Source organism: Marmota marmota, unplaced genomic scaffold, assembly GCF_001458135.2.
Source record: "Marmota marmota marmota unplaced genomic scaffold, marMar, whole genome shotgun sequence".
Classification (NCBI taxonomy): domain Eukaryota; kingdom Metazoa; phylum Chordata; class Mammalia; order Rodentia; family Sciuridae; genus Marmota; species Marmota marmota.
In genome coordinates, this window is record NW_026000223.1 from 2,690,765 (window position 1) to 2,711,048 (window position 20,284).

Genomic DNA, 20,284 nt, shown 5'->3' on the forward strand with positions numbered 1-20,284 from the left:
TGAGGAGTCCTTTGGAATCTAATATTCATCTGCATACATGTCTACACAAGATGTCTCTGATCCTGAGCTATTCTGCTCGGGTATGTCAGTGAATTAAATGAATTCCACTCTACTCCCCATCCTCAACACACACAGCACATGAATTCTTACAGCAATCATCTCCCCTTAGATTTCGGGGAGTAACCAAATTCTAAATATTTTGCACCTTTTTCAAACTTTGTTTCAAAGCATGTGTTCTGATTTGAGGCTTACAAATAAAAAATAGCCATATGAATCTAAAATTTCTGAATTATTCTCCTCACCCACAAAGTACTTCTCGATTGGCATTTCTATGCAACACAACAGCCCTGAGTTTCTCTGTCCTTGATTGTCCGTACCCAACTTTAGAGGTCCTCTTCAGTATTTCTTTAATGACTCTCTCCAGGTCCTGGTACTCCCCATCCTAATGTCACCATTTTATCCTAGGGACCAAGAGCAGCACTAAGGTGGGCAAAGTCAGGGATGTAAGGAGACAATGCCTTGAAGGTCATCTCAGTTACCTGGCTTGTCTTCAAGGCCTCTCATGAATGGAAATGGATCAAACAGACAAGTCGAAGTCATACATTTCCATCATCTTAAGTTCTCCACTCTATTTGTGAATCTCATGGGTGACCTTGAGCAAGGTCATGTAACTCCTCTGTGGCTCAGGTTTCATCCTCTGAGAAAAGGAAGTAAAATTTGCATCAACTTCATAATGTTGCCATAAGCCTTAGATGAATTCAGACATGTAAATAGAATGGCAACTGGAAAAGAGAAGGCAAAATATAAGTATTTCCTTTTAATATCATCACTACTATAGTCATTACTTAAATTCACTAGGATTTATACAAGGGCTCTTAAGTTTGCAGAGACACAGTGACACGAGTCTTTTAGAAAGTTCCAATGAGCACAAAGGAAGGAGACGGTGAGAAGCTAACTTTAACAAAAACGAAACCCTCCTTTTCTCAACGTAAGGTATTGTAGGTTAATGATGAGGTTTGTTGCAACCCAGTTGGCTAGTACTGAGCTGGTCCAACGACTCACATCTGTTCTAGACTTCTCTTTCCTCTTGGCCTCTGGCCTGCTGCCACCCCCACTGCTGTCACTCTACTATGACTCAGCCAGCAGGCATCTTAAAAAATCAACATGAGGAAATCCACAGCCAAGCATCACAACTTTATCTATTATCTTTGCTTCTCACTTTCTGTGGCACAATGTTCCAACGAAGTTGTGGGTCTCTAGTAGCATCCCCCTCCCCTTAGCCCCCCTGCCATAGCAAATCATGACATGTGCCCTGTGCTTTAGCCTGGAATTTGAGCTTTGACTTCTACCCCCAAATTTATGTATTTCTAAATATTGGCTTTTAGTTCTACCATTTGAGTGTAAATGACATGTTCATATATTTTCTGTCTCTTCAGATTACTGGTGACTGGGTGATTGTTTTTCAGGTTGTTTTATTTTACTTAAACTCTAACCTCCTTCTCTAATCCTTGAGTTATTTTTTTCAAGGGATCAGCCAATTTGTGTTTGGTTGTCTAGGGGGAAAAAAAAGTATCTTACAGTGATTAGATAGAAGGCAGTTTGCTTTCAGAAAATGCAATTTTCTTAAGATAGTGGAGCATGCTGACTTCCGTTCTTTGACACAAATATTACGTCTTATCTAGACTTACGAATGAGATTAACCAAGAAAATAGGCTTGCAAAATGGAGAGTTTGTTTTAAACTTCGACATATGCCCAGTTAAAAAAAAAATTCTGTGAGATTGATAATTTAAAAAAAAATCCAGTTGGTCACAAAGAGCAATTGAACAATATTCGTTATATTTAGAAATTTGGACCAAAAATAAAACGAAGAAAAAACATAGGAATTGCCAACCAAAAGAAAATAAAAGCAGTTTGCAGTCAGTAGTAGCTGCCGGATTTCAGAGGGGCCTCAATGGACTGACGGGTGTTAGAATCATTATAGTGTTGGGCAGACAACAAAATGCATGATCAGTGTGACTTCTGCCTCAGTCCCTGGCCATAGCAGATCCTAGGAAGCATGTAAGGTGAAAGTGTCCACAGGACAGGAATGTAGAAGTCAGAAGAGAGGCCATTAGCTAAATGCAAGATGGACAGACAAGAAAAAATTGCTCTTACTCTTTTTGGTTAATCCTCTGCTATTCACTCACCATGCATAACCTTCTTTAATTCTAGACAACATCATACATAAGCATTTAGCACCTTTTAATGTTGCACGTTGCATTTTATTAACTGTCTCTTTCCTTACCTACACCCCTTGCGAATATCGTAGCTCCGTGGTGGGGCTGTTTTGCCGTTTTGTCTATTTTGTTCACTATCTCCTGTCCCTAAGTTAGTGAGTTAGTGCCTGGAAAAAAGTAGGTGCTCAACAAATATTGTTCAGTAAGTATGTGATTCCCTCACAGATCCACACATACAACACCTTAACCTCCAATTCACCTTAACCTCCAACAGACTGCATGCCTAGCCCCAATTGCCTTTCTTAGAATCATAGGTCTTTGACATGTAAGTAAAGTAGGAGGTTGTCTAGTCCAATTTCATAATTTTATTGAAAAGAAGGTGATGACCAGAATATCATCAAATTGACTAGACACATAGCAAATTAAAAAAAAAAAAAAAACCCAAAAAAACACAAAAAAACCCAGGAGTAGAAATTAGGATTCCTGGCTCTTTGCTTCTCTTGGTTTTGGGAGAAAAGCTACATTTGATTTTTTTTCTCTTTATAATTTGCACATGAAGCCAAGGATTTCTACCTCTTTGAATTATGAATCTCCTCCTAAGGAATCCAGAATAGCTGTGAACAGCTTGCTTCCATCTTTCCCAGAAATATAGGATGTGTACAGTCATCTTGTGGAGTATCCTTATCTGTTAGTTAGCTTCTTGCCCTCCCAGTCCTTTTGCAAGTCTCTGCTGAGGCCTGAACTTGGCATACGCAAGCTGTTCTTACTTTAGAATATGGAGTATGTCCCTGTGTCCCTCTCTTCTTCCTTTACCTAGAAGAAATGAATTCAGGATTTTATTTTTATCCAATCCAAAGCTTGTTTTTTTCTTTGACCACTAAAAGAATAAAAAATTATCATCCTTTCTCTCATTCCCTGGAACAAGCACCAGGACCATCACTATTTCAGAGAGCAGGAGTGACGTTCTATGGCTATAATGGGACAATTTTGATATGTTGTCAATGAAAATTCATGAATTATCTCTATGGAGCTATCCAGTGTTGGTGTCTGTGGGGCAAAGTCCAGTGATTAACAGATAAGACTAGAAAACTTCTGGGCTAAGAGTTAAGTAAAGAATAAAATCATTGAGGTAGTATGATGGAAGATGGGTTAAAGAGAGAAAGCAGGATTAGGAAGACCATCTATGGCCCTGAGTACAGATTTCGGGGGATATTTCAGGGAAAGCACTGATAGCATTTTATGTAGATGAGAGAAGGGAGGGCTTATGTTTGGTGGTGGGAATTTCAGATATAGGGAAGAGAGGTGAGTGATTTGAGGGGGAGGGGTGCTTTGAAGCTGACCCTGTGGATGGTTCTGTGGCCATTTCTGCAGTAAGCTGTTTCTTCAGGGGTCCAGTGAGGCTTCAAAAATCACAAGAAGGAGAAGTGCAAAGTCTTGGTAGTGGAGGCCACTTCCTTTCCGTGTTTGTTAACACAGGAGGTATGTAAGGGAAACTTCACGGGATGATGGTTTAATCCTGGTTAGCAAAGCCTGCCCTTAGAGCCTTTTGAAAGTGTGACTCTGGAATTAAAGATCAGGGATTTTACCTGCTGGCAGAGACATAGAGTCTTTAATGGTAATCTAGGAATTCCAGTGCTGTCCGAGTTTTCAAAAACAAGCCAAAACACAATTGCTGTCAACTGATGGCAGTGATATGGAAATTAAATATGATTTCATGTGACCCATTTGAAATGGAGTCACACAGACTGGGCAAAAACATAGCAAACTTCATAAATGTAAAGATAATTTTCTTAATATTTATAAGTCCAATTGATTATAAAATTTTTTAAAAGGGAAAGCCTATTGTATTCCCTATTATTGAATGCTATTTTACTAAATGATCTTAAGACAAAACATCTGTTAATACCCCTGAGCCTTCTTCCATTGTATCCCCACACCATGAGAATTTCCTTCCCTGAGTAAGTGAGCTTCTTTACCATATGGCTTTGCTCTGGTGCTGGGAATCATGCTTTCTGATTGGGATTCTCACCTCCGCTGACCTTAATCACCATCATTCCGTTAGCTGAGGTTTGTTTGTCTCTGCCTCCTTCACTTTCCACCATCCCCCTCTCAGAGGATAGTGTTGGCATCCAACCCCGGCCTGCAGACCTGCAGATCTATACACAAGAGTTCACCTTCTATCTTGGAAGAGATTTAGAGGATTTTAAAGTGATGTTTTTACTCTTTTTGTGCTCAAACTGTCTTCAACTTTTTGTTTGTTTTGACTTGTATTATTTTATTATTTGTCATTGAATTTTCTACTTTCTTCCAACTTTTTTATTAATTCTTTTTAATTTATACATGGCAGTGTCATCTATTGTGATATATTTATACAAGTATAGAATGCATCTTTTTCTACTTTTCCAACTGTAGTTAGGATTTTATTTTTTCTTCTGTTTCTAGCAAATTGATTATGATGTTTACTGAGGTAGTTACCTTTCTTGAGGGTTTGTCAAGTCTCTTAGATTTGTTGGTTGATGATTTTCTTTTCTTTTTTTTTTAGTTTTTTTCTTTTGAGAGAGAGAGAGAGAGAGAGAGAGAGAGAGAGAGAATTTTAATATTTATTTTTTAGTTCTCGGCGGACACAACATCTTTGTTTGTATATGGTGCTGAGGATTAAACCTGGGCCGCATGCATGCCAGGCGAGTGCGCTACTGCCTGAGCCACATCCCCAGCCCTGGTTGATGATTTTCAAAAAGCTTTAAAGAAATTTTGACATTCTCTTCAAATGATTTTTCCTCATTCTGTTTAAGACTTCACTAGTACATAATAATTAGTCTGATTATTATTGCTGTCCTACTGGTCATTGACTCAGTATTTATATTTTTGTTTTTCATGTTTATTCCTATTTGTATAGTTTCTGTTACACTATCTTTAATTTTTCTGTTACTCCTTTCTGCAGTTTCGAATCTGTTGATAATTATGTATAATCTGTTGATAATTCTATCTATGGAATATTTAATTTTTATAATTGTTAGCTCTAGAGGTTCCATTTAACTTCTTTTGATCTTCCATTTTTCTCCTCATTATGTTCATTGTTTTTCTTTTAAATTCACTAGGATATTTAAGAAAGGGATTTAAAATCTACTGAGTGCATCGTTTTTTGTTATTTCTAGGTATTTTTCAATCTATAAATATTTCTCCTGGTTATGGTAAACACTTTTATGCTTTTTATGTGTCTTAATATTTTCATTTGGATGTTGAACATTTTGATATATGTCATTAGGTATCTAGCTTTTGAATGCTTTTCAACTTTCTTTTATGTTGAACTTTGTTAAAACAGGTCATTAAGTAATTTTTACATCAGTTTGATCCTTTAAAGAATACTTTAACCATCTTGTTAGGGCAGATCTAAAATAGCCTTTATTTAAGGGTTAGTTCTTTCTTACTACTAATAAGGTATGACTCTTCTGGAGACTCTTTCGAGTACCTGATTATTAAATATATTTGCTGCACTCTGGCTGGTAAGAACTTTAATGTCTTCCAGCCCTGTGTAAACTCTGGGGATTTTTTAGATTAGAACTCTTCAATATTGTAGTAGAGTTTCACCCACACATGTCCAGTTTACTATATGGTATCATTTCAAGTGAACCTAGATGTAGATTTCTGAAATTCTTCTCTGGATAGATTCCAGCCTCCTTCGCCTCCCCTAACTTCAGTCTCTGTTTTCTCAATTCAGAGAAACCTTCATTGCTTGCTTAGATTTCCTCCCCATTCCATTGTCTAGAACATGCCTGAGGGAAGAAATCCTGGGCTGCTGCAGGGCTCACCTCCTGTGTTTACCTTTTTTTATGGGTCATCACCTTGAACTTGTTATCAAATATCTAAATGCAGCTGGTTCCTATAATTTTTCCAATATTCTTGTTGTTTATGGTATGAAGGCATATTCTAGTTGTTATGGTGTGAAGTTACTCCAAATGACCAGGAGAAAGAATTTTTTTTCAGCATAATGTATTAAAATTTAAGATTTACTTTTGGAAAAATAGGAAGTTTTAGCAATTCTTAATATTTCATGGCATGCATTGGTTGGGTTTGAGTTGCAAATATGATTTTCAGTTGAATATGCATATATACATTTTCTGATTTCCACCCAGCTATCTTCACAGAATTTACCTCTTGCACTCTTGTACTTCTTTATGATTGCAACTTCATATTTATATAATTATAAAGTAACATTAGTGGGCAATATTGGTCAAATGATTACAATCTTTAAAATACAGATGTAAAACAAAACTTTAAAATGGTTGTATTTTTTAAAAAATATATCAGTTGTTGATGGACTTTTATTTATTGATATGTGGTGTTGAGAATCAAACCCAGTGCCTCATACATGCTAGTCAAGCACTCTACCATTTAGCCACAACCCCAGCCCTAAAATGGTTGTATTTTATGTGGTGTTCCAGGAACTAACTTAACTGTTACAGAAAAATGCAAGTTGGTATACTGGCACAAAGATAGAGATGAAGCAGATTTTAAATGGAATAAAAATATTTCTAGTTCTGTATTTATCTGTAAGATAGTACAATGAAAAGAAATTGGTAGAACATGTACACCTATGAACCATGTTAGCATGTTGTTCTCAAAATAGTGCCCATGGTGACTAGTCAGAGTATTTGACTGTTTCCATTCAAGTTCTGTACTATTCTCTTTTTAGAACATTGGTATCCTGTTTCCATTATCCCATTGTCATTCCAGATTCTTAGACTTTAATCTTCAGTCAAAATCGTGTCCCTCTTACTCTTGATCCTCTATATTCAGTTAGTTGACAAGATTAGTGATTTTTACCTGTGCAGTTTCTCTCCTATCTTTTTCCACTCTTTATATTACTGACATCATTATCTTTGTTCATTTCCTTATTTCCACAGCTAGCTTCCGCGAATATATCGACTCAAATTTATCTTCTTAATGTAAATTTAGGACACATCACTTCCCTGTTCACACACCTTCAATGGTTCCTCAGGCCAAGTTATACTCTTATGAGGTACACATGTAGAAATACGTACAACCAATCCCAAAATGATGTATAATTATGATGTAACAATAAAAAATATGGAAAAAAAACATTGCTTTCGTGTTTCAGGGCCTCCACAATCTAGCCACAGACTTGCTGTCATCTTATTTCTTACTATTTTCACCTATGTATCCTACCTCCAAGAAGTTAAGAAATAACATTTACAGCTGAAATAAAGTCATGTCCTGAAGAGGCCTCAATCCTTCCAGATTACTTTCCTTATTTTGATGGCAACAATGCCTGTCCGAATGCATCTTTGTCGATATTTTGTGTGTCCATACTCGACCTATAACTCAAAATTCAACTTAGTGCTAACCATTGTCTGATATTATTGTTTTTTGCACACATATTGTACTTCTCCTTAGCTCCAATATACAATCTTCCAATACCACAATTTTCCTTATAATTAAATATATAAATGTTACTAGAAAAACTACATACATTTAGGATCCACATTTATCATGGTGCAATTATAATCGAACTTTGTCCCTAATAAGATTTTGTATTTTCCAAGAGATCTGATTTGGAAGAGGAAAAAAATGGTGGGGAGCTGGCAGGATGGGGGTATGGAAAGGGACCAAAACCAAAGACCTGAAAATCCACAGGCTCTTTTCTTAATCATGGATCTTGGCAATGAGTGTTGCAATATGTTGCCATCTATTAATTAAATCTGTACTCTGGTGGATTGGCCAAGAGAGAGAGCATTTTTTTTTCCAAAAAGGAACTGGGAAGGATCAGAGGAATAATAAGTCTAGGAAACCCCTTGGGTAATCAGAGCCTTTGATGTAGCAATACCCTGCCATACCTTTTACCCAGGGGCCATGAGAACACTGCAGGGAGGTAAGAAACCCTAGAAAGAACTTACACATTTGGATGGAAAATCATCACTGAAATATTATATTGCTTCATAATATATTGATAACTAACATTTAACCAAAAAGAAGAGCAAATTATGAGTTTAATATGAATAAGAGTGTTAGATATGGAAGAAATTTCAAAGACCATCTAGATGCTAGAACATTGCTAACCATTGGTATCAAAGTCTCTTTGAAAGCTATTGGAGAAAGCTGTTGATAGTTATGAAGCCTGTATCCAGAAAAATGCACATACATGCAAAATCAACCTTAGGTTGAGACTTTGTGCTTCAGAATACATTTCCTCATTAAAGGCAAGAAAGATACTTTTCAGGAACAGCTTGTGATTTGTTCAAGATCTACAGGAAGCTGGTGACAGAGAGGTACAATCACTGGAAAATGCCTCCTGAATTCAAGCCCCAATCTTGGATTTTATCCAACACATTTTCTTTTCACCTGCAGTAGTGTTTAGCAAAGTAATTAATTTTATCCGAATAAAATTTCCTTAGTTTTTTTTTTTTTGCTCTGTTGGAAACTGAAATCAAAATACATGCTTTCTAGGTCAAGCATTTTTGCAGATACTATTTTACTACTGCCATAACCACAGATCATATTATTCTTATTTTACAATGGGGAAATGAAGTGATTTCCCCAAATTTATACAGATACTGTGAAATAGGGCTCAGATACAAATCTCTAGCTCTTACCTTAATCTTAATGCTTTTTATTTTTGTTTTTGCTAGAAATCCTTACATTTCTTCATGGTGAGCTGACTCTGGGAAGACATCTTTTGATCTGCCAAATGAAATGAGGCTTACTGCTACTACTGCAGCAACTATGATTAAGCACCTGTAAGGAAATAGAAGTTTTATGTAGAAAACCTACCAACAGAAGTGTTTGGAAATGTGTATCTATTCATACCTCTTCAGGCACAATTTTTTCAGGTATTATTACAGTCTAGGTTACCTATCCTTTCTTCCTTATTTAAAACATTAGCCCCAGATCTGACCACACAGTTCATAGACCATTTTGGAGAGCCACCTGTTAATTGTATCAAAAGTCTTAAAGTTTTGCCTACATTTTAGCCCATAATTCTTGTTCTATTAATGAGTCTGAAGGAAACCATTCAACAATAAAAATCAAACAAGTATACCAAGATATGTGTCCAAAATAGTTTACTGTGATGTAAAAATTATTTACATGAAATTCAGTGTGTCAAGAAATGAAATGGTATGTCAAGTTCATACAGTGGAAAATATGCAACCATTAGCAATGATGTTGTAGACATGTTTATTCAAAAGTAGATAATCAAGTGGTATAGATTTTGAGCTAATTGACCTTGTTTTACACATCCAGTCTGTGACTTGTTTTCTCATTCTTTTAAAACTCTACATATTATATTCTATGATCATCTATTATTTACCTATTCCTTTATTGGTGCATTTATCAATTCTTTCTTTTCTTTTCTTTTCTTCTCTTTTTTTGATATTGTGATGATCTCTCTGTCCTTTCTCAGGGATCCCAAGGAAGGGGCTCTGTGCTTTTTCTTTTCATCTTTTGGGAACCTCTCTTACATGGCATCTCATATGGGAGCCTCTCTTATGTGGCATCTCATATATTATCCATACTGCGGATAATAGCAAAACCTTATAATACAGTCAGTCACACTTAGTTCTTGAAATATCAAGGAGAACTTATTTATGACACTCAGAAACTGTCTTCCTCATTCAACAATGCTTGGCATTTACGAGAATTTATTTGCTATGGAATCAAAAATTCTATTTCTGAACTAAAAATACTTCTTCTTGTTTGCATTCCTTCTTTAAAAGTCTTAATTTTTCTCCAAATCAACAGAGGCCTCTGAGTTAACAGGTCACAGAGATGGAAATGAGAAAAGATAAAAGCACATTTATATACATTCAAACCATTATCCACATTAAACATTAACTTTTTAACTTAATTCAAAATGGAAAAGAGTCTTTATAATAGGTTTTTCCATACAAGAACATGCTATATCTTTTAAATAACTTAGCTCTTAACGTCTCCAAAAATACAGTATCATTTTCTTCATGAACATATATTTATTCCTCTGTATTTTGTAGTAACAGTTGCTATCATTAAGTATGATCTTTAAAAAATTAATTTTCAAATTATGGCCAGTGTGTGTAAGAGCAATTTACTTTTGTTATTTATTGTTTAAGTTGATTTTTTTTTATGTAGTTACCTTGTTGAGGCCTTTTATCTTTGCTAATCTTTTCTTACAGCTGGAGCGAGTTCTTCTCTTGTATGTCCTAGGTAGACAGTAAAGACAATCTCTTGTCTTTCTTCTGAATAATTATTCCTCTTGTTTCTAGTTTTGTGTTTTGCATTAGTTAGAACTCAAAGAAAATTTCTAAAAATGGTAAAGTGCAGCTGTGATATATAAATTATCACTTTTTATCTTTACTATAAATGCTTCTAATAGTTTAACAAATTGTGATATTTCTGTTAGTTACCTACTTCAGGCTACGGGATTTCTTCCTGTTCCCAGTAACTAGGGATTTTTATTAAAAAAGAAAAAATCAGAAATGGGTCGTACTTGTCATTGAGATGACTGTGCTTTTTCCTCCTTTAATCTTTTGATCTATTGAATTACAAGGATCAATTTCCCAATCTTGGAATCTACTTGTATTCCTTAATAAATCCTAATTGGCCATGGTATATTATTAGATTTAATTTGTGAATGCTTTTGTGTTTTGTAGCTTAGTGTTTGTTACTGAGACAATTCTATAGTTGGGAAGCTGGCCATCAATTTCTATGCTTTGCAATAGTTTATGTAACATAAGAATTATATTTTCCTGGATATTTTGGCACAATATAATGCCAAGGGAGAAAAGCAATTTATATACCATTATGTATAATCTGATCTGTTTTTTAAAAGTATGAATATACATATGAAAAAATCTGGATGAGCAGATCAAAGGTTAATAATATTTCTTAGGAGCTATACTATTTTTTTCTTGTTCTTTCTTAAACTATACTTTTTAGCTTGTCTATAGTGGATCATTGAATGTTACATAGGGGCAGAAGCATTTAAAAAAACATGTTACTAGAAACCACTTATCCTGGGAATATATTACTAGGCTTTCTAAGCAAGTATACCTTGCACTGATGATTTGATTCCTCTGTGCCAAATCATACTGATCACAGGTAACACATGTCTGTTTCTGATACCTGATCCCTATGTCTGTACTCACTTTCAATTTTTTATCCGGCTTATTCTAGTCTGACCTTTGCATAGATGTTCTAGTACTATTCTCTTTCTGGGTACTGTGGGTTTTTTTCTGACTTTTGGACATCTTTTGAGAATGCAGTGTAGCCTGTACCCTATTCCCCATAGCTCACATTGACATATCACATCACACTGCCTCTCAGCTGAAATTGACACTCATTTTGGTAAAGGGAACATAGTCAAAGAAGATTTTCTGGGTTCACTTCCCTTGGTCTTCTATGGGCTATCATCCAGATATTTACTTTGCTTCATCTAGATCAAGGAAACATGAGGAGCTTTGGCTACTGACTGAATTTTACTTTATTTTTTTGACAAAAGTGTTTTTTCCAAGTAAGTCTATTGACTAGGGATTAAGTAGTTCCTGAGTTCCTATTTATGGTCTTTCCAAAGTTTTCTCTTATAATGTTAGAGTTAGGGTCCTCAGCAGTTTTTCTAGTCATTTAGAAATAACCCAGGGCAGCAAATATTGTCTGCTTCAATAGTCTGAACTAGTTTAGTCTCCAGTATATTGCAGCTCTGGGAATCCTCCTCACCACATCTCTCTCCCTCTCTCTCTCTCTCTCTCTCTCTCTCTCTCTCTCTCTATGGGCTGAGGATACTACACGATGAGTCTTCTCAGAATTGCGGAGTCAGCAAACACACTGCCACTTATGCAATCTGCTTGGTCAAAATGGTGTTCTCTCCCATCATACTCTCTGGCCAGGCTGATTGTAGTGCCTGCCTGGGTGTCTGGGAAACAGGTCTTCTGTTCGTTCTAGCTATTTCCATTAAGTGATTTCAGCCTTTCTCCCATGTCTAAGGGACTGCCTCTGACATCTAGAAAGCCAAAGTACTTTTAATTAAGTGGTTAGACTGTTTAATATTTTTCCCATGGTTTCCAAAGTTCTTCCCACTTGGGGTCATCAGCTTACCCTAGGTGAGATTCCAAATTAAGGTACAAGATGATTTCATGTTTAAGAACAGGAACTCTAAAATAGATAGATCACCTGGGTTTGAAATGGGCTCCATGACTTTAATCATGTTTACTTGAGCAAATTAATCTTTCTTCACTCCTCTTTCCCAATCTGTAAATTTGGAAAAATAATAGCACCTCCTTCATTATGTTTTGGGAATTGTAAATGAAAAAAAAAATGAATGTAAGGCTCTTAGCTGAGTGTCTGGCTTGTGGCAATTTCTCAGTCAATGTTCTCTATTATTATGTTTGGAAATGTGCCCAAGGTGATGTTCAGAATGTTTGGTGAGGCTCCTGGCTGCACAGTTCACTTCCCATTCTTATTGTTTTCATTGCCTGAACACATCCTTATTGCCTGTTGCATAATTCCACACCTGGTGCACAGGTTCACGGTTTTGCTCTTCATAGCATCTCCTGAGGACCTGAGGCGATTTTAACAACTATGCACATGCCACAGACAAAACATCCTGTCCTCATAGTACTTGGATCTCCTCATCCTTGACTATCTCCTCTTCCACTCATGACTTGTCCTTTAGACTCCTAGCTATATTCCAGCCCCTCACCACCAGAAGATGCATCACCTTAGGTTTTAAATTGATACTCCCTAACTCAACTAATGCTCTTTCCCTTAACTTTCTAAAGTAGACTGCCCTCAACAGTGGTACAGCTTCACTACACCCTCCTTAGTCCCCCTCCTTATCATTCCTCAGCGCTCAGCTCTTCTCTCCTGCCTCTGTTTCAGCTGCCCTATCCTGACTTCTCATGATGGTACTGCCCTTATCTATCGCTTCTTCCATTGTATCCACTGACAAAAATGCCAGTTCTTGGATAAATCTAATCTTTGGTTCTCAATATTTAGAAAACCTTTACAGAAATAAGAGTTTTAAAAATGGCAGAGAGAACTTGGTTGAACAAGAAAAAATAAATAAAACTCTCTGCTTAAGAAGGAGGGCATTCCAGATGATCTTGCTACTGGATTTTTTAGGAATATAAATATAAAACTTGGGTTGTTTCTTGCTGATGCCTAAGTAATAGGGTGGATTTATGCCTGATTTTTAATTTGTTTATTTATTTTTTAAATGAAACTGTACAAAGTTGACTTTTTAAAGGAAGTTATGCTTTTTATTTTCTCTAAAAGCATTGCTGTTCTTTGTTTAGTTCATTATATTAGAGAACTGGTGAACTAATATTTGAATAGTATTAATACTAATATATGTATATTCTAGTAATCTAACAGAGCCTTAAGGTTGCTGACTCATAGTATTACTTGGAAGTGAATTTGAATCTTAGAAAATTGAAAAGTTCAGTTTGTAATTTTCTAAACCCCTTAGGCATCAATTCAAAAATGTAAATTTGTAAGATTGGACTTCAAAAGATTTTACTGCACTATAGTACTTACCAATTATTGGGGAGTGGAAGGGCCTCCAATCATGTTTTCCAGAATCAGATTCTTTTCAAATGTCCAAAAAGCCATTTAAAAATGCAATGTGTGTGTGTGTGTGTGGGGGGGTATAGCTAAAACTAAGAAAGAAGTCAGGTTTCCCCTTATAGGGAGAAAAAAAAAAGAAACACTGACATAAATAAATAAAAAATAAAGAGTAGCAAATGATACTGATGCCCCTTGTCTGGGAGATCCAGTATTCTCTATTTTTTTTTTTTTTGTAGAAAAGCATAAGTTTTTTTTTTTTTTCCTCCACTTGAGCTTGTTTTGTAAACTTCCATTATAACTTTTTTAAAGAAAATATTCTTGAACAACCAACAATAAAAAATTTAAAAAAAAAAGAAAATATTCTTCACATACTGGATAAATGATTTACTGCTCTGAGTTGGGGAATGAGAGTGGCTCAGTGGGAGATCTGTGTTTCACAGAATTCAAATCACTCCGCCTGCTTTTGCTAAAAACTTGTATTATACATGAAATCGATCTTTGGCACTTTTTCCTCTAAGTCAATTCATCACCTTTGCTTACTTAAGAAATGAAAAGATGGGAACCATAATCTTTGCCAGATTTTTATTTATATGAACACGGTTATTACTTTAAGAAGGAATTTAACTTGCAATGGTTCTATCACAGCAAGTAGAGATAACGAGAGGTGGAGAGGAAGAGAGAGAGAGAGAGAGAGAGAGAGAGAGAGAGAGAGGGGAGAGGAAAGAAATGATGGTATAAGAAGAATCACTTTGCAGGATAGTGTCTACATTGTGCTCAGCATTCTGCTCAGAGCCATAGGAAGTATGGAAGGAACAGAATAAAATGCTTCCCTGCCAGCCAGATGCCATGCCCATCTTCTGTGATTACCACATGCAGGCAGGCAATGGTGGACAGGCCTCCAACCATTCTTTTCCTTTTTCAATTCCTTTTCCCTCCTGCCCATGCAGTCTCCAGTGTATAATATTTAATCATTTAAGTGTACATATAGGAATATAGAGCATAAGAGATGAAAAGGATCTTACAGCCACCTGTACTCCCAATTGCACATTATGCAATTGATCCTCCATATTTGAGGGTTCTGCACCCACAGTATCAACCAATGGCAGATCAAAAATATTTTTTTTAGAATTCCATCCATATTGAACATCAGTAGACCTCTTTGCCGTTTATTAAATGGCATTTACATAGCATTTACATTTTGCTAGTGATTTTCAGTAATCTAGATATCATTTAAAGTATATAGGAAGATGTATATAGGTTCTAAGCAAATACTGTACCATTGTATATAAGGAACTTGAGCATCTGTGGATTTCTGTATCTATATGGGTCTTGGAAGCAATCCCCCATAGCTACTGAGGAACAACTGTATACAGACAAGGCATCTGAGGCTCAGAGATGGGAAGATCCAAGAGCTGTTGATATTGCTGATTAGAACCAAAGATTCTGACTTCTTTTTAAATATATTTTCTGATAGACCCTGAAAGAACAAGAAATTATGAAGTAAAAATTATTTTTTAAATATATGTGTAAATGATCCTTTCTCTAGATCAGGTTGGGCCTAATCTGATTTGCACTCTAGTGTGTTTTATGGATTTATTAGATTGTAGCCACAGTCATAGACTTCTGTGGGTGGCTACTGTCATGTGGGAGTGGCAGAACTGAGTAGTTATAATGGAAGAGACTTCCCACAAAGACTTATATGTTTATTATCTGTCCCTTTCCAGAAAAAAAAAATATTGCTGATCCCTAACCTAGTTTATTACTCTGTGAAACCTGGAAATATCACTGTCTCAGGACTATCCTAATGGATCTTCAAAAATCTGTTGAATTACAAATAGATAAATGAGACAACCACAAGTCACCAAGTGGACATTTGTAGTGGGGAGGTGTGTAAACAATGGAGGATTTAAATTTGGCCTGAATAAAAGGGTAAGTTTTAGAGTCTATCAGGATTCTGCAGTTGGAGTTAATTTCTGTCCAATTATAGTGTTGGTGAAGTTAAAGGTAAGGTTGGTCCCTCCAGCTGAACTAAACTAGCCTCTGCGCTTTTGATAACCCTTAGTGTTATTTGCCAGATATTCAGATTATCTTTATTTGGGGATTGTCCGGGCAACCAGTTCTAGTGAATGAATGAATATTATTGGCACCCCAGGCCAGAGGCCCCGCTGGGGTTCCACTGGACTGGATTTGGTAATCTATCTGGATTGGAGATAAGGGGAAACAATACTAAAAAAGAGAAATGAATTTAATTGCAGTTTGACTGAAAACTGGGTAGGGAGCTAAGCTGCCTTTGCCTATTGTAATGGATCATTATTATAATTTGTAGGAACAAAAGCCAGAAAATAGACTTATGTAAATTTAGCAGGCTGTGTTAGTCAGAGATATGTTACAATTCTGGTTTCATTGGCATTGGCAGGGATCAGGGGGGTCAGGTTTTTGTTTTCCATTCACAGCGTAAGGAAATTAGAGTGGAGAAATACTGGAATCCTATACTATAAATATTCTGGTTATCAGGAAATTGGGGAGAAAAACAAAACGACTAGCCTGTGGCTTTTAGCTTAATTTTCAAGCACTTAGCCACATCCCTAACCCTTTTTATTTTTCATTTTGAGACAGGGTCTCAGCTAAATTGATGAGGTTGGCCTCAAACTTGAGTCCTCTGCCTCAGTTTCCCAAGCTGCTGAGATTATAGGTGTTCACCACCACAAAGGCTCAGAATTCTGTATTTCCTTTAGCCAGAGTTATTGACAATACTCCCAATTGTGACTAATCTATCCCTGTGGGCCCTTAGTGTAGACATGGGCAGGTAGAATGGAAGATCCAGTTGACGCTTTGTGACACATAGTATGAGCCAGAAATAGGCCATTGTTGTCCTAAAGCTCTGAGGTGTTGGTGTTTTTTACCAAATAATGTAGCCTATCTTGATTGAGATACTTTCCTACCTGGAGTATGTAAACTGATCTACCCAGATTCCCCCGTATATTATTCTTGTTTGTGTTTTTCTTCCCTGAATTATCCCTTCCTTTCTCTTCACTCACTAAAATATGAACCCTTCCTTAAAGGTCCACCTTGAAAGAGTCCTATCTCTTCTGAACTTCCCTGCCCATTTTTGTGGTCAACACCGGTCCTTTATCTGAGTTTCTGAGGTCCTGATTACCTGTGCCACTGTCTCTTACCTAATTATTTGTGGGCTTATTTTTCAAGGAGTATATACTATCCCTCTCCACAAATCTCTTGAAACCATATAAGATCATGTTTATTATTCTTTGAATCCCTCAAAACACCTCTTACGTGAATGGGGGTAGATAACTCACAACATTGATTCATGATCCATCCAGTTTGTCAGCAGGTACTTTAATGAGTCTCTAGCACGCATATGGAAGAGACTGGTTAGTTGTTATTGAAACCATTTTCTTTTTCCTACTGAAAACAGCGAGGCCCCATTTCCTAGTTTTTTCTTATATTACACACTAGTGTGAGACTCAGTTCTGGCCAGTAAAATGTGCGTAGAGGGATTTTAAGTAAATTCTCTCTTGGCACACAAAAGTCTCCTGTTTTGACACCACTTTCTCTATCTATTAATTTCCGGGGCATGCTTAATATCAACGTGGTGATGACAGCACTTGAACAGAGCAGAGCTTCCATCCCTTCCCATCAACCTACCATTTGGACTTTACAGAGGTGGGAAACAAAATGTTTTATTTTAAGCTATTGAGAATTGGGTTATTAACTGTTACAGCTGCCAGCATTATCTTAACTAATAAAGTTATTTGGAAGTGAAGGATTTTAGTTTTTAATATGATGGTCAGGGAATTTTCATTGAGAAGGTGACATTTGAGCCGACTTGTCAGAGCCAAGGAAGAGAGTCATGTAAATATATGGAGAAAGAATAGTCAAGATCAGAGGGATTAGCATGTGCAAAGGCTCTAAGGCAGAAGCATGTTCACATCGTCAAGGGATATCAGTTAGCTCAGTGTGACTGGAGCCCAAAATAGTAGAAGTAAATGAGAGGAAGTGATATTGCCAGGTTGTTCATGGCTTGAGGGCTTTATTATACTATTCTAGGCACTAGATTTGGAGTCTTCAACCTTGTGCACTCATTATGGTCTTTTACTGTCAAGCCAATGCTAAGTTGAATAATTGTCTTTGAATATCTTATATTAAAGCAACTATAATAAAAAATAAACTATAAACCAGGCCTGGTGGCACAGGTCTGTAATCCCAGTGGTTTGGGAGGCTGAGACAGGAGGATTGTGAGTTCAAAGCCAGCCTCATCAATGGCGAGGCTCTAAGCAACTCAGTGAGACCCCGTCTCCAAATAAGATACAAAAAGGGACTGGGGTTGTGGTTCAGTGGTCTAGTACCTCTGCGTTCAATCCCCACTACTCAAAACAAAAACACACACAAACAATGACGACAACAACAAAAAACACCCTATGGTCTTCTGCACCACACATTTAAACATATTTAAACTTCAAACTCCATATTGCCTTTCCTTTGTAAGTATAGAATAATCCACATGCCCCATGTAAGGTCAGAAAAAAGAGTTATACAGTTTGCCATTCCTTATAAATCAGGTCATGGGTACAACTAAATCATGACTTTTTTTTCTGCAAGGGAGGAGAAGAACTTAGAATCACCCCATACTTCATACAAACTCATAGGATGTTAGTGATTGCTGTCAGCTACCAGTGCAATGGGAGGTCAATCTGAGATTTCTTCAATACTTCATTTAGCTCTGGAGTTTGTTCTAGCAGTTGTCTTTTCAGGTGAGCTTAAGGTCAAGGTGATAACTGAATGGCTTTTCTTTCATTTCCTAAATATAATTAAGCTAGAGGCTTACTAGACTGGCTATTAGTATGTTCGTTTTCTGTCATCTTAACATTGAAATAGCATATGTTTAAATACTTTCATTCAGTGTAGTTAGTAGAAAAATGAATGAGCAAATTTCACAAACAGAAAATTTATGAAGGGAATGAAAGTAAAATTTGTAAAAGTAAAATGCTCAGTACATATATGGAAACACTTAATTGGCAGTAATAAAATTGCATGGATATATCCTTTTGCTAAAGTATCAATTTGGCAAAAAAAATTGTAGTGGTGTTTTTGGACAAAAATATAGAAAAATTTGCCCTTTCATACATTAATGATATAAACTTAAAAAAGGCAGAAGGGAAATTTTACAAAATATATTAAAACCCTTAAAAGTTTTATACATATTTCCTCATATATTTCCTAAAATTTCAGCTCACTAAGGGGGCCTAGAATTAATAGCATCATGGCAATTACCACATCCAGTGCCCAGATCTTGTTTACTAACTATTGTTCTCCAGCTAAAGAAATCAAGGCCTCTTGGAGAAATGGTTGATTATAGGGCTGGACAGAGAAAATACAAGATAAGAAGCTGAGAGCATCCTGTAACTTTAGAAATGAATTAATGAAAAACGTAGGAACCAACCTGAGAGTTGGCCAAAGCTAGAACAATGTGAGGAGCAAAATAAAGATTTCCCTGGACTATAACCCAAAGAATGAAGTAAAATGTCATGAATCTAAACTGATATTAAACATTTATTAGGGAAGAGGTACTCTTTCCTAGAATTCCAAGAAATCAGGCAGACACAATCTCCTTTAGAGATGGAGCTTAGTTTACCTCCCTTTGAGTGCTGATGGGATGTAGTAACTTATTTCCAAAGAATAAAATATGGAAAAGAAAAAAAAATAGTAGCTTTAGAGTGGAGAAATCTGGCAAACATCACTTTAAGTAGCAAAAGTCAATATTACCATTAATAAGGCAGGATGGTGTCTTGCACTCTCTGCTATGACACAAAGACTTATTTTATCTTTCATGTGTTGCAATGAGATACCTCATCTCTTTCCCACAATATTCTTAATTACAATATAATCGGGAGAAAACAACACACAAATCCCAAACCAGGGGTATTTGATAAAATACATGACATGTACCATTCAAAAATGTCATGGTCTTATAAAAAGAAGAGCCCAAGAGATTTTCACAGATCAGAAGGGACAAAGCAAATGTGATGATGAAATGTAATATGGGATCATAGATTGGATTCTGGAACATAAAAGGACACTAGAGAAAAAAAATTAGTAGAAGTTTTGATAAAGTCTATTGTTCTGTTAAAAAAAAAATCCCCTTGGGGGAATGAAGGGAAGGGCAGGGGGATGGAAATAGGAAAGACAGTAGAATGGATTGGACAAAACTTTCCTATGTTCTTATATGAATACACGACCAGTGTAGTGTAACTCCATACCATGTACAACCATAAAAATGAGAAGTTACACTCCATGTATGCATAATGTGTCAAAATACATTTGACTGTCATGTATAACTAAAAAGAACAAAATGAACAAAAAAAAAATCCCCTTGATCAAGCAGAACTACTTGTAGGTACTTATTCTATGGAAATAATCACATAAGCCAGTGGTTCTCAAATGTTTGCATTGCAACAGAATCACTTGGAGGGACAGATAGAGTCATATTTCTGGG